The following is a 13,419-nucleotide window of genomic DNA, read 5'->3' on the forward strand; positions in this document are numbered from 1 at the left end:
TGCTAGGTGGCTGTTGCATCCCTCCTGAAATCCCAGTGTGAGGGAGGCAGAGACAGGGCTCCCTGGAACAATCTGGCTAGCTACATCAGTGAATCAATGAGCTCTGGGTTCAAGTGAGAGAACCTGACTCCGTATATGTGAGATTTAGGAGAGCTGCAAAAGGAATGGAGTTCAAAGTTAAGAAATAAGAACCAGAGCCAGACCTGGAACAGGCAAGGAAGGTGTCCTTCATTCAGAGAATCCAACAAAGGTCAGAAAAACCCTTCTGTGGAATGAGGGCATCTGCATCAAAGGGAGGGGTCATTTGGACTTATATAGCAACTCTGTTGAATACAGATACAGGAATTTGCTTGGTGTCAGGGTCTGGTGTCTTTGAGGGTCTCTCTTCCAAGATTATTTTCTCAGGTAGGCAAGCTATCTTATGGCACTAAAGGAGACAGGTTGGCCCTATAAGCAGTCTCCCTCAGTCTAAGGAGCGACCAGTTGATAAAGCTTGAGCAAGGCCAGGCTGTCAATTTAGGGCCAGCTGACCACTTTAAGGGATTTATGGCTTTCCCTAATGAGGCTTGTGGCTCTCTTCTGCAATTCACACATTCTATTAGTATATAAGGTGGAGAGTGATTGAGGAAGACACTTGATATCAACCTTAGGCTGCACGTGCAGTCACATACATATGTACAGACATATGTGTACACACCCATACGTGGAAACATACACACGTATGCATACTACATACACATAGACATGAAAAAAAATGCCTGGTGTAAGTATTAACGCTGAAGCCTCCCAAAAATTCTGTTAGATTATGTATTTATATTTAGTGATGATTTTTCCTATATGTGGAAAGAAGCTTAAAGATGAATAAAGGTGTTATGGAAATATGAGCTATAACTAGGTTGCCTTTTTAACAAATGTACTCAAAATATATTTCCAGATGAGAGCATTCTCTTTCAAAATAAGTGCCTAGATCACACACTTTCTAAAATAGTTTCTAAATTGTTTTTTTCTATATTCAGTGTTCATGCATTATGTTCAAATCATGAAATTAGAAAAAAATATGACCACACCAGTTAAATGAAGAAACAAAAAGGCACTTAAATTCTTTATTTTTTTACTTTTAAAAATGTTGATTATGAAAGAATTAAAATATGCATAGCACAAATACCCAAATATTTACAATCCACATTCAAAATTGCAAACAGCATCCCATACCTAGTCCACCTCTACCTATAGCCTGAGCTTTTGTATTATGGCATTGCTGTGCATACTAAACAGGTATCATAAGAGGTAGGTGTTTATCCACAAAAATCACAACATGACCTGCAATATTTAACAAATTAACAATAATTTCTAACATTCAAATTGTCCATCTTTGACCATTTGACAATTTTCAAGTTGACTTTTAAGTCCTTTCCATATCATTGCTGAGGTTTTTTTTTTTTTTTAAATCATTTCCTCTTTTTGTTGTTGTGGTTTATTGACATGAGAAGAAGCCACAGACTTACATTGCTCCTTTTTTCTCAGGCAGCTCTCTGTGAAGCTCATCTGTTTTCAGCAGGAAATTGCATCCAGTGTCCAGCATCCAGGCTTGGCTTCTACTGACTCTTAATGGGTTCATCAATATTATGAGGATTTTTTTCTTAAGTAAATGGAGTAAGGACACATGCTGAATCTTGACTCCATAATGAAAATGTCAATTTAATCCAATACTACAAGCTTTACTTAGTCATGAACTTTAATATTGATGTCATTTGTGTGTAGAAAGTTCAAGTTCCCAGTGATATTAATATAATCATAATTTTCTTTATCCTGTAATATGCATAAAAGCCTCAAAATTATAATAATCAACCCATTCAACAATAGCTTATTTACCAAAAGCATGATATTGATATAATCATAATTTTCTTTATCCTGTAATATGCATAATAGCCTCAAAATTATAATAATCAACCCATTCAACAATAGCTTATTTACCAAAAGCATGATATTGATATAATCATAATTTTCTTTATCCTGTAATATGCATAATAGCCTCAAAATTATAATAATCAACCCATTCAACAATAGCTTATTTACCAAAAGCAATTCAAGATTTTATTTGACACAGTCTTTCCCCTTGAGAATATTTCACTAAAATACAAATTGTTCAAGTGTTGTATTCTAAAGTAATTTGAAATTATTCTTTGATGCTGTTTTATTAACTAGATACAGTTAGGTGTTTTTGCTATTTTTTATTTTTATGAGTTTATATATTAGTCACTTTTCAGTTGCTGTGAGAGGAACACTGACCGAAGAAACATATAGATGGAAGAGTTTATTTGAGCTTACAGTTCCAAAGGGGCAAGAGTCCATCATGGCAGGGAAGCATGGTGGCAGAGGTGGCTGGAGGTGGGGCAGAAGCTAAGCTCTACATCTTCAAGCAGGCACAGGAACAAGAGAGCAATTGGAGATATGGCAAGGCTTAAGAACTCTCTAAGCCTACCTGAGTGATGTGCTTCCTCCAAGATAGCCACACCTTGTAAGGCCTCCCAAAACAGCGCCACCAACTGGGGACAAAATGTCCAAATACTTGGAGCTTATGGGTGACATTCTCATTCAAACCACCACAGGTTATTTCTTAAAATTTCACACATTCTTTTAAGAACAAATCTACAAAATAAAGTTAATTCAGAGCATCACTTTTCATTCCTTCCTCATTGCTCGTTTACACCTTCTCTTATAGGCAAAAATTTTAAATAATGTTACTTATATTTAAATATTTTAATATAAGTAAGTACACACGAAGATTTACATCTCTCATTTCTCACAGATAAACAGTAGTTACTAATAGATTTTAAAAAATGAATTTAGTTATTTTTATTTTATGTATATGAGTGTATTACTTCCATTTGTATAAGTGTATCCATGTCATGCAGTGCCCACAGAGGTCAGAAGAGGGCATCGAATTCACTGGAATTGGAGTTACAGATAGTTGTTAGCCACCATGTGGGTGCTGGGATTCGAACCTGGGTCTTCTGTACGAACAACCAGTGTTCTTAAACCACTGAGCCATCTCTCCAGCCCATTATAGTCAGTTTTTCCAAATTGATTTTCTTGAAAATGTTTTGGTGACCATTCCATAATTATATATGAAACAATTTCTCATACAATTTCTCATTTGTATAGAAATACAAATACATAGTACATTATTATGTTATAGCTCATTCAACCAATCCTAACAGTTTCCAGTGTTTTGGTATTAGAGATTATATTATAAAAATAGTACTATGTTTATATGTTTTTCCATTTTTCCTAGACTGTTTTGAGATCCCACTGGGGATGTAAGATTGCTGGATCTCAGAACACATACATATGTAATTTTGCTAATATTGTCAAAGTCCTCAACACAAGGACTACTCCATCTCACATTGCCAACAGAATTGTACAGGAATCCTGCCTGTATTAGTTACTTTTCTGTTCTGTGAAACTCCATGACCAAGGTAACTTATGGAAGGAAGAGTTTATTTGGTTTATGGTTCCAGAGAGATAAGAGCCTATCTTGGCACTAAGGCATGGTGCCAGAGGAGAAAGCTCACATGTTCAAACAGGCACAGGAAGCAGAAAGACTGACTGGAAGTGGGGCAAGGCTATGAACTCTCAAAGCCCACCCAGTGATGTGCTTCCTCCAGCTCGGCCACACCTCCTAAAGTTTCCATGACTGGCCCCAAAGAGCAGCAATTTAAATACTTGCAGCCTATGGGAGACACTTCTCATTTAAACCACCACACCATCCCTTGCCTTTTGCTCATATTTTGTGGTAATGTTTGATGTCTTTCATTATCATTGGTACAAGGTCTTTCCATATTAGAGATAATATTTTTCAATGCAGCTTGCAAATATTTTCCCTAGTTTGTCATTTGCCCTTCTCTTCTGTTTTTGATACTGATTTATTCCCGGATTATAGGTGAATTAGAGCACTCATCTCACAGGTATATGGACTCATTTTTTATTTTAAATTCCATCTCTCTGTGGTGTGAGGGAAGAATTTCTTGTATCCTTTTCCACATGGCTGTTTAGTCACTACTACCATGCTGCTTTTAAAAGAGGATGTCCTTCTCTCTGATTTGGGATGCCCCTTTCCATTTTTTTCTAAGTTTACTTAGATTTGTTTCATCACTATCTATTCTTTTCCCTGAGTCAATTTTCTGTTCTTAGAATTGCATCACACAGTTTCAATGGTACCGATTTAAAACCATTTAAACCCATCACAGCTCCCCAAATCTCTTATTTTCAGTTTTGTTCTTCCAAATGCAATTTATAAATGGTTGTTTAGTGCCAGAGAAAGGGTTGTTGATGAATTCACGTTAGGAGAACATCTATGTAAATAACTTATACTCAAATTTAAGGCCTGATTCTCTTGAGACTTGAAAGGACCATGTCCCAAATCCCCAAGTACTTGGAATCTAGTTCAGTTCAGCACTTATCAAACATCTGGCATGGACAACACCTTATTTTTAGCCTTTTCCCTACATCCTAGCTGTTCTTCCAAGCCTCCTAGTTACTGCCTTTCTTACTTCTGGTGCTGTTGCTCTGTGTGAGCTGGAAGCTTATGTGACGTGCCTGCATGTCTTTTCCACTGCCTCTGTTAACACCTTGCAACTAGGCTGTAAGAAAATTTCACATCCTCTTGGAATTCATATATATTCTTGTCTAGCATGCAAATTTTTTTTATTTGGTGTAGTCCTGTCTATAGTTGCTAATTATTCTGCTAGTCTTCCACCTTTACCTCAGGTAAACATGTCCTGAAGTGAACTTGGTTTCTATTTGTACTTTTAAAAATATTTGTTTACTTTTATTTTATGTGTATGAATGTTTTCCTGCAGGTATGTATATGTACCACGTGGTGGCTGTGGAAGCCTATTAGAATTATAGGCAGTTGTGAGCCACCATGTGGGTGTTGGGAACTGAACCCAGGTTCTCTGCAAAAACAGCAAATTCTCTTAAGTGCTGGGCCATCTCCCTTGCCTCTCTGTTTGTATTTTATTCTCATCTCTAGTTTTGTACTGAAATAACTCAAGTGCTTTGATGTAATGAGCTCTGTCAGCCTTATATTTACAATAATAGTAGACTCAGGAAAAAGAACATCATGGTTTAATTAAGATGCTTTCTAGATGACATGCCTTGTGACTAGTGTAGTCTCAGAGTGTTCTACATGGTTTTAACTGCAAGGGATTTCTTCATTATCATCCTGAGGCTTACTTTTAATACACAGGCACATAAGAAGCCTCAGTGATTTTTGGCTTTAAAGTTATTTCCCTCTCTTTTTCAGTGAATTATTATTGCATATAAAGCCTATTAGAGACATTGAGACTTTAAAAACTAATTAGAAGAAAGCCTTTAATCTTAAAGGTTAAAATGATGGGTACTAATTTTATAAGAGGAAGAAGAAGGGGAATCAAAGAACTGCCCCGTTGAGAAACTGAGATGAGTGCTAATGTTCTGTACAGGAAATTCCTGTAAAGGAAACACACTTACTCACTATTTCAAATAAACCTAACCACAACCCTTTTCTTGTTAGGGAGGTTGGTCAGAGAAGAGCTTTAGATGCTTTATCTTAAGTCTTTTTCTTCTGTGGATAGAGCTATTCAACCTGATTTTCCTGTGTTACAACCATGCAGTTCCCAGTGCCAAGGGTTATTTAGTAAGTACCAAGAGTTTCCTTTTTGTTCACATGTAAGTCATTATCTCCAGTTTCTGTGAGATGAATAATTCTTGCATCTTCTCCAAGTAGCTCATTTGCTAAGAAAAACAGTAGAACTCTTTAAAATGGAGGTTTTTTTAAACTTTTCTCCGAATGCTAAAGCCAGCAGTCACTGACATAAGGACTTGAAATTTCTTTCCTTATTTTTCATGTTGTAAGAACAGGAAATAAAGGTAAGACAATATAACATACTTTCATAAGGTTTCTTAATCCCAAAATAATTTTTAACTAATTAAAAAATTAGTTAACAAAACAATTACTTTTTATAAACTCATAAAATAACAGATGTGCTATTTAAATAGCAAGACTTGTATCTCCATGTCTATGGAATCTTTACTTTCAAAACATTTTAATATAAACTAAGCATTTCTACAGTGCTTCTACTGTTTATGTAAAAAGTTAAAAGTAGAGAGATTCAAAATCATAGTCAAATTTGAATGATCATCTTGACTTGAAGGCAGGTACTGCACAAGCTACCAGGGACCATGTGGAATCATCATTCTTTGCACACTGTAACTGCCCTCAAGAGTAAGCATCTTACTTGCTTTTGCCTATACTTTCCTCTCAACAAAATCTTTGGTCTGTGAAAAGTTTAGTGCATCATTACTCAAAAATATGGTTGAAAGTGAAGCCTTGAATAACTTTAGAGTAAATCTTCATTCTCTGACAAAAGGCAGGATTCTTGTAAAGTTCTTCTTGAAAACACTTTAGGAAAGCGATTTTGAAGTCCTCCTATTGGCCTTTCATCTTCTTTTGTGAAGGATGGCATATAGTGATGGCAAAGCCGGAAGCTACATCTGGATATGAATCCCTCTTCTGCTTCTGGACAGGTACGTGATTGTCGTTTAATAATGGGGATTTCCACTATCAGGAATACAACCCTTAGTTTTCTGTTGGTAAAATAAAAGACAACATATATCTCTTCCAACATGACAAAAAAGTAAATGAGTGATATATGCAGAGTCACTTATCTATCATTTTAGAACAGTCTACAGCCCCATTTGCTTTAAGTTGGTCAATGCTCAACAAATAATCTACTCTGCACTTGAGTGATTTCTTCTGACTCCCTGCAGTATTTTGGTGAAGGTGGAATGAAAGGCAGAACTTAGACTTTAGGTGGTCTTTAAAAGGAGATATTGGAAAACAAGGCATGTTGTGTGTTATCCCAGACAAACGAGCTTTCCAGAATTGGCTCATCCTGGGCTATTCTACGGCCATCAGTAATGGCAATACCTGCTGTAATTCACTGTTGGCCACTTCCCCAAGCTATGTTCATGTCTCTGAGCAGGGCTTCCCAAAAATGTCCCATGAAACATGGAGATTGTCTTCGTGCTTGTTTAAAATAGAGGCTCCATTGTTCTCTTTGATAATTTGATCTAATACATCTTGGAAAATCCATAAATATGCATTTATAACAGATATGTCTAATGATTGGTATTACCAAAATAATTTGAGAAGCACTATTCCAGAAGCAAAACAGGGGATTGAAAAGAGCCTCAGGTGGCCAGAGCTGGGAGGCCAACAGGTACAAGGACCACAAGAGTATCTGGCATCTCATGGTTGGGATAGAAATTTCTGAGGGTTGGGTGTCATGGTAACCAATTTTCTTTTTTTTTAAAATTTTATTTATTATTTTTATTTTATGTGTATGCGTGTGTTGCCTGCATGTAGGTAAATGCACCCATGTCGTGCAATGCCCATGGAGGACAGAAAGAGGCTGTTGGATCCCCTGGAACTGGAATTACGGAAAGTTTTTAGCTGCCATGTGGGTGCTGGGATTCGAGCCCGGGTCTTCTGCAAGAACAACCAGTGTTCTTAACTGCTGAAACATCTCTCTAGCCCATTAAAATATTCTATTTATTATTTTTATTTTATGTGTATGCATGTATTGCCTGTAGGTAAGTGCATCCATGTCATACAAGGCCCACAGGGGACAGAAGAGACCGTCAGATCCTGTTGGATCCCCTGGAACTGGAGTTATGGACAGTTGTTAGCTGACATGTGGGTGCTAGGATTCAAACCCAGGTCTTCTGCAAGAACAGTCAGTGTTCTTAACTGCTGAGCTATCTCTCCAGCAACTAACTGATTTTTTATAGATGTGGGCATTCAACTATGGAACTACAGGGTGGTAGAGCAGGAATGCTCATATTAATCATTAGTCATTTGGGTCAACATTCAGGAGAATTAAAGAATAATAATTTTTATTAACCCCAAGAAATTCTCGTCTTCTTTACCTGTTCAAATAATTTATTTTGCAGATAAGATAACTAAATACTTTCCTGGAGTCACATAAGAAATGAATTGTCATAGCAGATGTATTTGTTTTGATTCTTCTTGAAGTGTTTTTCACTTATTCAGTTGACAGAATCTATTCTTTATTAAAATATTTATTATTTTTATTTTATGTGTATGCATGTATTACCTGCATGTAAGTAAGTGCACCCGTATCACGCAATGCCTGCGGAGGACAGAAGAGGCTGTCAGATCCCCTGGGATTAGAGTTACGGACAGTTGTTAGCTGCCATGTGGGTGCTGGGAATCAAACCCAGGTCTTCTTCAAGAGCAACTGGTGTTCTTAACCACTGAGCAGTCTCTCCAGCGCTGACAGATTCTACTCTGTTTTTCATTAGGCATTGTCCTAGGGTCCCTGCTTTAAATAAGCTCCCACTCTCATGGGAGGACAAGGTTAGGGTTATCATAGTTCCACCTAATGTAGAGATAAATTCTAAGTGGTTACTGAGCTTCTGTTATTAGTTAGACATTGTTCCTAGAAAGAGAATGTGAGATTGACTGGGGAAGGCAAGCATGAAGCTCATGTTGAGGTTGAAATTTTAAGAAGGAGATGTTTTTGGACAAGGATGTTTGTTGAAACCAAAGGGATATAAAATGAGTAATCTGAGAGGTGGTTTTTGCCTGGTACCATAGTATGGGGAAAGTAGAAAGGGCTTTCCGTCCAGGTGGCCAGGGACAGTCACTCTGAATAAGATAACAAGAAGTAGACATGAGAGAGCCAAATTCTCTATGGCTTCATTTATGGTGCTTTGGAATCTGCCCTCTCATGGGTGGTGAGAGTCAGTGAAGTATCCAGCATGGCTTGGCATGCTCAGCCTTGCTTTATAAAGGAAAATCCCTCTGGTGGCTTTATATAGGGATAACCATTCTTTCAGGTGCTTTATGGACAAAGGAAAGGAAACTAAGGAGAGGAGACACCATTTAAGTCAGGTGTTCAAACTGCTTTGTTTCATAATTGAAGCCTTTATAAGAAAGAGCCATATGTTTATCACCTTTCAGGTCAAAGAGTGCAGAAACCCTACTCCTCATTCTTGGTCAAATCTGGACCTGCCCTCAAAGCATCCTCACTGACATTAAGCCAGGTTAGGTACAGAAATCTTGGACTCTGGTTCTAATCTTGGCAAAATAGTTTAGGTAAAACTCCTGTTCCTGTGTCTATGATGTACCACTCTGTGGTGCCAGGGAGTCCATCTTGTCTTGCATCTTTGGAGAAACAGGTCCTATACCAGCTCATCATTCTCACTCTCATTCAACCCAACACCCTGCTGTCTCCTTCTCTTAGTAGAATGTTGCCCAGAGCCCTCTCATCTCCAACAAATGAGCATGGACCACTCCTTTTCCCCGAACAGTATAGTCCACAGAAAGTGTGGCACCTCCCTACACCTGCACCTCTACCTCTTTCTGCATCTGACTTCTTACTAATTTTTCTTTACTTGGAAGACAAAATGATGAGGTTTTTACAATTCTGTACAAACTTCTGCATTTTTGTGCATATACATCATTGTAGGTTATGCATATTCAATCCCCAGTGCACTCATTCACCCTTCCTTTCCCAGTGGTTCCCTCCCTCCCCCAAATATCAACCTTCCAGCTTTCATGTCTTGCCATTATCGTATACCCATATTCATGCTTAGCTTCTGCATATGAAAACCATCTGACTTCCTCTTCCTCCATTGCCCTCTTTTCTTATTCCTAAATTCAGACAGCTTTCTTCCCCAACAGTACAAGCCTTCTCCTTTCAACATATACACTGAAAATACATCTACATATGTGTAAAAACATGCCATTTTTATATTTCTGAATCTGGCTTACTTCACTCAACATGCTGCTGTAAAGTTCCACCTTTCTCCCATAAGGAACATCGTTCCATTCTTTCTTTATCCATTGATGCTGATGTGCATCAAGGCTGATTCTATTATCTTGGCTTGTAGGAACAGCGAGGCACAGCTTTCTGTTTCTGTTGTATGCTGACACAAGTTCCTTCAATATATTCACAAAATGATGTAGTTGTGTCATATGTTAATTCAATTTCTATTTTTTGAGGAACTGGCATATTGATTTTCATGGTGTTTGCACCCATTTCTATCTCACCAGCAGTGTATTAAGAGTTGCCTTTCAAGCTATAGTCCCACCTCCTTCCCATGCTCACCAAGGAGTCCGTAGTAGAGTTTGAGATCAGACATTGTGATATCGCCAGTATTAGTTTTTCTGCACAGCAGTGCTTTAGTTATTCAAGTTCTTTTGTGCTCCCATATGAATTTTAGGACTATCTTTTCCTGCATCAATGAAGAAAGTCATTCAGCTTTTTATGGGAATCCCATTAGCTGCAGTTTGCTTTTAATAATATAGTCACTTTTGGAAATGTTAATTCTACAAACTCACGAGCATATGGTGCCTTCTTCTATTTCTTCAGTGTTTTAAACTTTCCATTACTGAAGTCTCTTGCCTTCTGTCTTGGCTTATTCTTAGATATTTTATTTTTGGAGCTATTGTTAATGAGATTTTTTTCTGATTTATTTTTGAGAAAACTCATTATAGGTATATAGAAAATTTACGTATTGTGGTATGGTGATTTTGTATCCTGTTACTTTGTACATAGTGTTTATTAGATGTAATAGATACTATTAAAAGTGTTGTAAGAAGAAAAAAAGAGAAACATAAGAGGTAGACAAATAAAGATGAAGTATTGGAGCAACTTCAAAAATGAATCTCTTCAGGTAGAAAAAGGAGGTCGAATTGATTTGGGAGGCTCTCATCTTTCCTGCCATTTAGGATGGGACTGAACTTGCATGAGTCAAGTGTTCAATCCCCCAGAGTTTCTTGCCTTTTGGAACTTCCCTGCTTTTGGGTGCCAGGAGCCTCTAATACATCCAGTTTTGTAGTTTATGTGCTGTGTAAGTTCTCTCATGCTCCCCAAGTGCATTAGAGGTAAGAGAAACAAAGGAATCCTGGAATCTTTACATGAATGTTAGTCTCTGTGCTTTCAAACCTTGCTCAGCTTTAAAAGCTCTGCTGAATACATGAGACTGTGGAAGCCAGGTTCCCTGCTGGAATTTCAGGGGTCTAGTCCTACCAGCAATGAACCTTGCAGCAGATAAGTGACTCCCGAGTGTAGGCTAATCACTGACCCCAAGCTTGAGGCTACCAGACTCTACAGTTATCCTGAGATGATAAGGTCAGTTCTCAGAACCTTTGCTACCTGACTCAAGCCTCCAACCATCTGTCTTCTTAGCATGCGCGTGTCCATTCTTCCTTCTTTATACAACTTTCTTGCATGGCTATCTTCCACCCAGGCTTCCTGACCATGTCTCTTAGGTAGCTCAGTCTTAGACAGCAAGTTCTCTTTTAAGGTATATCCAGCTATAACTTGGTAGGGTGAAACACTCAACCTTCTTTCCACTGCTGATTTGTCCCTCAGGAAGAGTCACTCTCTCACCAAAACCTCCAACCAGATTCCAGGCTTACAGGGCTGTCCTGAGGGTGGAACTGTCACTCTCTCACATCGGGGTTGCCTGACTTACCTTTTGGACAGAACTCATATTTGCTCCCCTCCCTGTCGGGAAGCTGCAGCTATTGATGGGTGCTCTCCGTTCCTTTCCCCTGAACTGTCTTTTTGTTTTCCACTTTCAGCTGTCTTCACCCTCTTTGTGATTTCCTGTGCTCTTCCAATGCTGACAGTTTCTGGTGACTCACCCTGTCCTGGAGGTCCCCACTCTTTTCATGGTGAGCTCTCCATTCTCTTACTCTGGCTGCCCATCCTTTAGTGGTCACATCAAATGAACACTCTGCAGTCCTTCTTATGTCTAATTTCCCTAAAGTTTCTGACATTCATATACAGCCTGGTCTCCACATTTTGCCTTCCTTTAATGCCAGAATAGACAATATTATTCTATGGTAAAATATTTTTATTTTGTGCTCAAAATTAAACACTTATCAAATATTACCCTCCCCATGTCCTTATCTCTCACTGATTTTAAGTAGTTTAAAATTTCCAACACCTGCTTTATGTACAGAGACCTACCCCCATCCCCCATTTACAACTGAGAGTTACGAATAATACCTTCAAGTAATATATATTTTTATTATTTATTATTTTTATTTTATGTGTATGTGTGTATTGTCTGCATGTATGGAAGTGCACCCATGTTGTGCAATGCCCACAGAGGTCAGAAGAGGGCGTCAGATCCCCTAGAACTGGAGTTATAGACAGTTGTTAGCTGCCATGTGGGTGCTGGTATTTGAACCTGGGTCTTCTGCAAGAACATTCAGTGTTCTTAACCACTGAGCCATCTCTCCAGCCCCCAAGAAACACATTTTTTTAAAATAAAATGTTTTAAATTTTTAAAACTTTTACAAAAACTTTATTGAGAATTTCACACATGTATATAAGGTGTTTTGATAAAATCCATGCCCATTCCCTTCCCTCCAACATTCCCCCCTCTGAAGAGGCAACCATAAAATCTTTTAAGGGTTATATACAAGCTCCCAAATACTTTTGACATTTTTGGCCTTGGAACAGAGTATGTCACTAACAGGCCCACGGACACTTTGACTTTTAGCCAAGAAACTGGCTACATTTCTTTGGGGCCTTTTTACCATAACTGCTTAGCCAATTCCTACCTCCTATTCTTATCATACCATCCTCTGAAGGGGTTACCCAAATTGCCAATAAGGGATAGAGATGCCCACTGCTTTGGCTTCTTCCATGCTGAACAGGGATGCAAGGTGAGGCAATTGGAATACCCCTTCAGTGGGTCTATCTAAAAGAATCCCAAATTGCATAACTTTTGTCTATAAGGGGAGAAGAAAGTCCTTGAATCATGACTGGGAGATGTAAAGGAGAAGTAAAGGCAACAGTAATTAGCATTACAAGTTCTAGACATGGAACTAGAAAAAAGTCAGAACAGGGCAATTTTCAAATGTTCATATGAAAGTCCATTGGCGTTTCTTGAGAAGGGCTTCCAAAAGCATCCCCCTATTGGGTTCTTTCTCATTTTTCTTTTGTCTTCCAAGGCTGGACTAGTTGGCTGGGAAGAGTGGCTGGATACTCAGGTGAGGGTCCAGTGACCCTGCTTCGCACTCCTTTAATGAATGAGCACAACTGTCAGCAAGCCCAATTGTGACTATGTTTGGAGATCAGGCTCAGCCGAAGTCGTGATGATGGAAGTTATTTCATGCAGAAGGGACTGCTGTATAGCATCTTCTTGGTAAAAGGACTTAGAATTTAAAAGGATTTGGTGCTAGGAGCCACATATGAGGGAGAACATACATCATTTGTTTTTCTGAGTCTGTGTTACTTCTTTGTTTTCTGAGTCTGTGTTACTTAGTATACAGTTTCTTTTTTAAAAAATTATTTATTTAATAACCACATAATTAGAAGAAGCATT

The 13,419-nt window shown here is 38.2% G+C and overlaps 1 protein-coding gene across 2 annotated transcripts in view; it reads left to right on the top strand.

The window, feature by feature from the left end:
* Nucleotides 1–5,619: 5,619 nt before the first annotated feature.
* Nucleotides 5,620–13,419, top strand: part of Il18rap (interleukin 18 receptor accessory protein) — a 42,994-nt gene continuing 35,194 nt past the window's right edge. The window contains exons 1-2 of one of the 2 annotated variants that reach the window (XM_029567019.1): nucleotides 5,620–5,680; nucleotides 6,502–6,570. The gene's annotated coding sequence lies outside the window, so the exon portion shown is untranslated. Of the gene's footprint in view, nucleotides 5,681–6,501; nucleotides 6,571–13,184; nucleotides 13,240–13,419 lie in introns of those variants that run through there. The other variant, XM_008840313.3, reaches the window with a different exon arrangement.

Source organism: Nannospalax galili, unplaced genomic scaffold (genome assembly GCF_000622305.1).
Source record: "Nannospalax galili isolate Female #2095 unplaced genomic scaffold, S.galili_v1.0 scaffold299, whole genome shotgun sequence".
Classification (NCBI taxonomy): Eukaryota; Metazoa; Chordata; class Mammalia; order Rodentia; family Spalacidae; genus Nannospalax; species Nannospalax galili.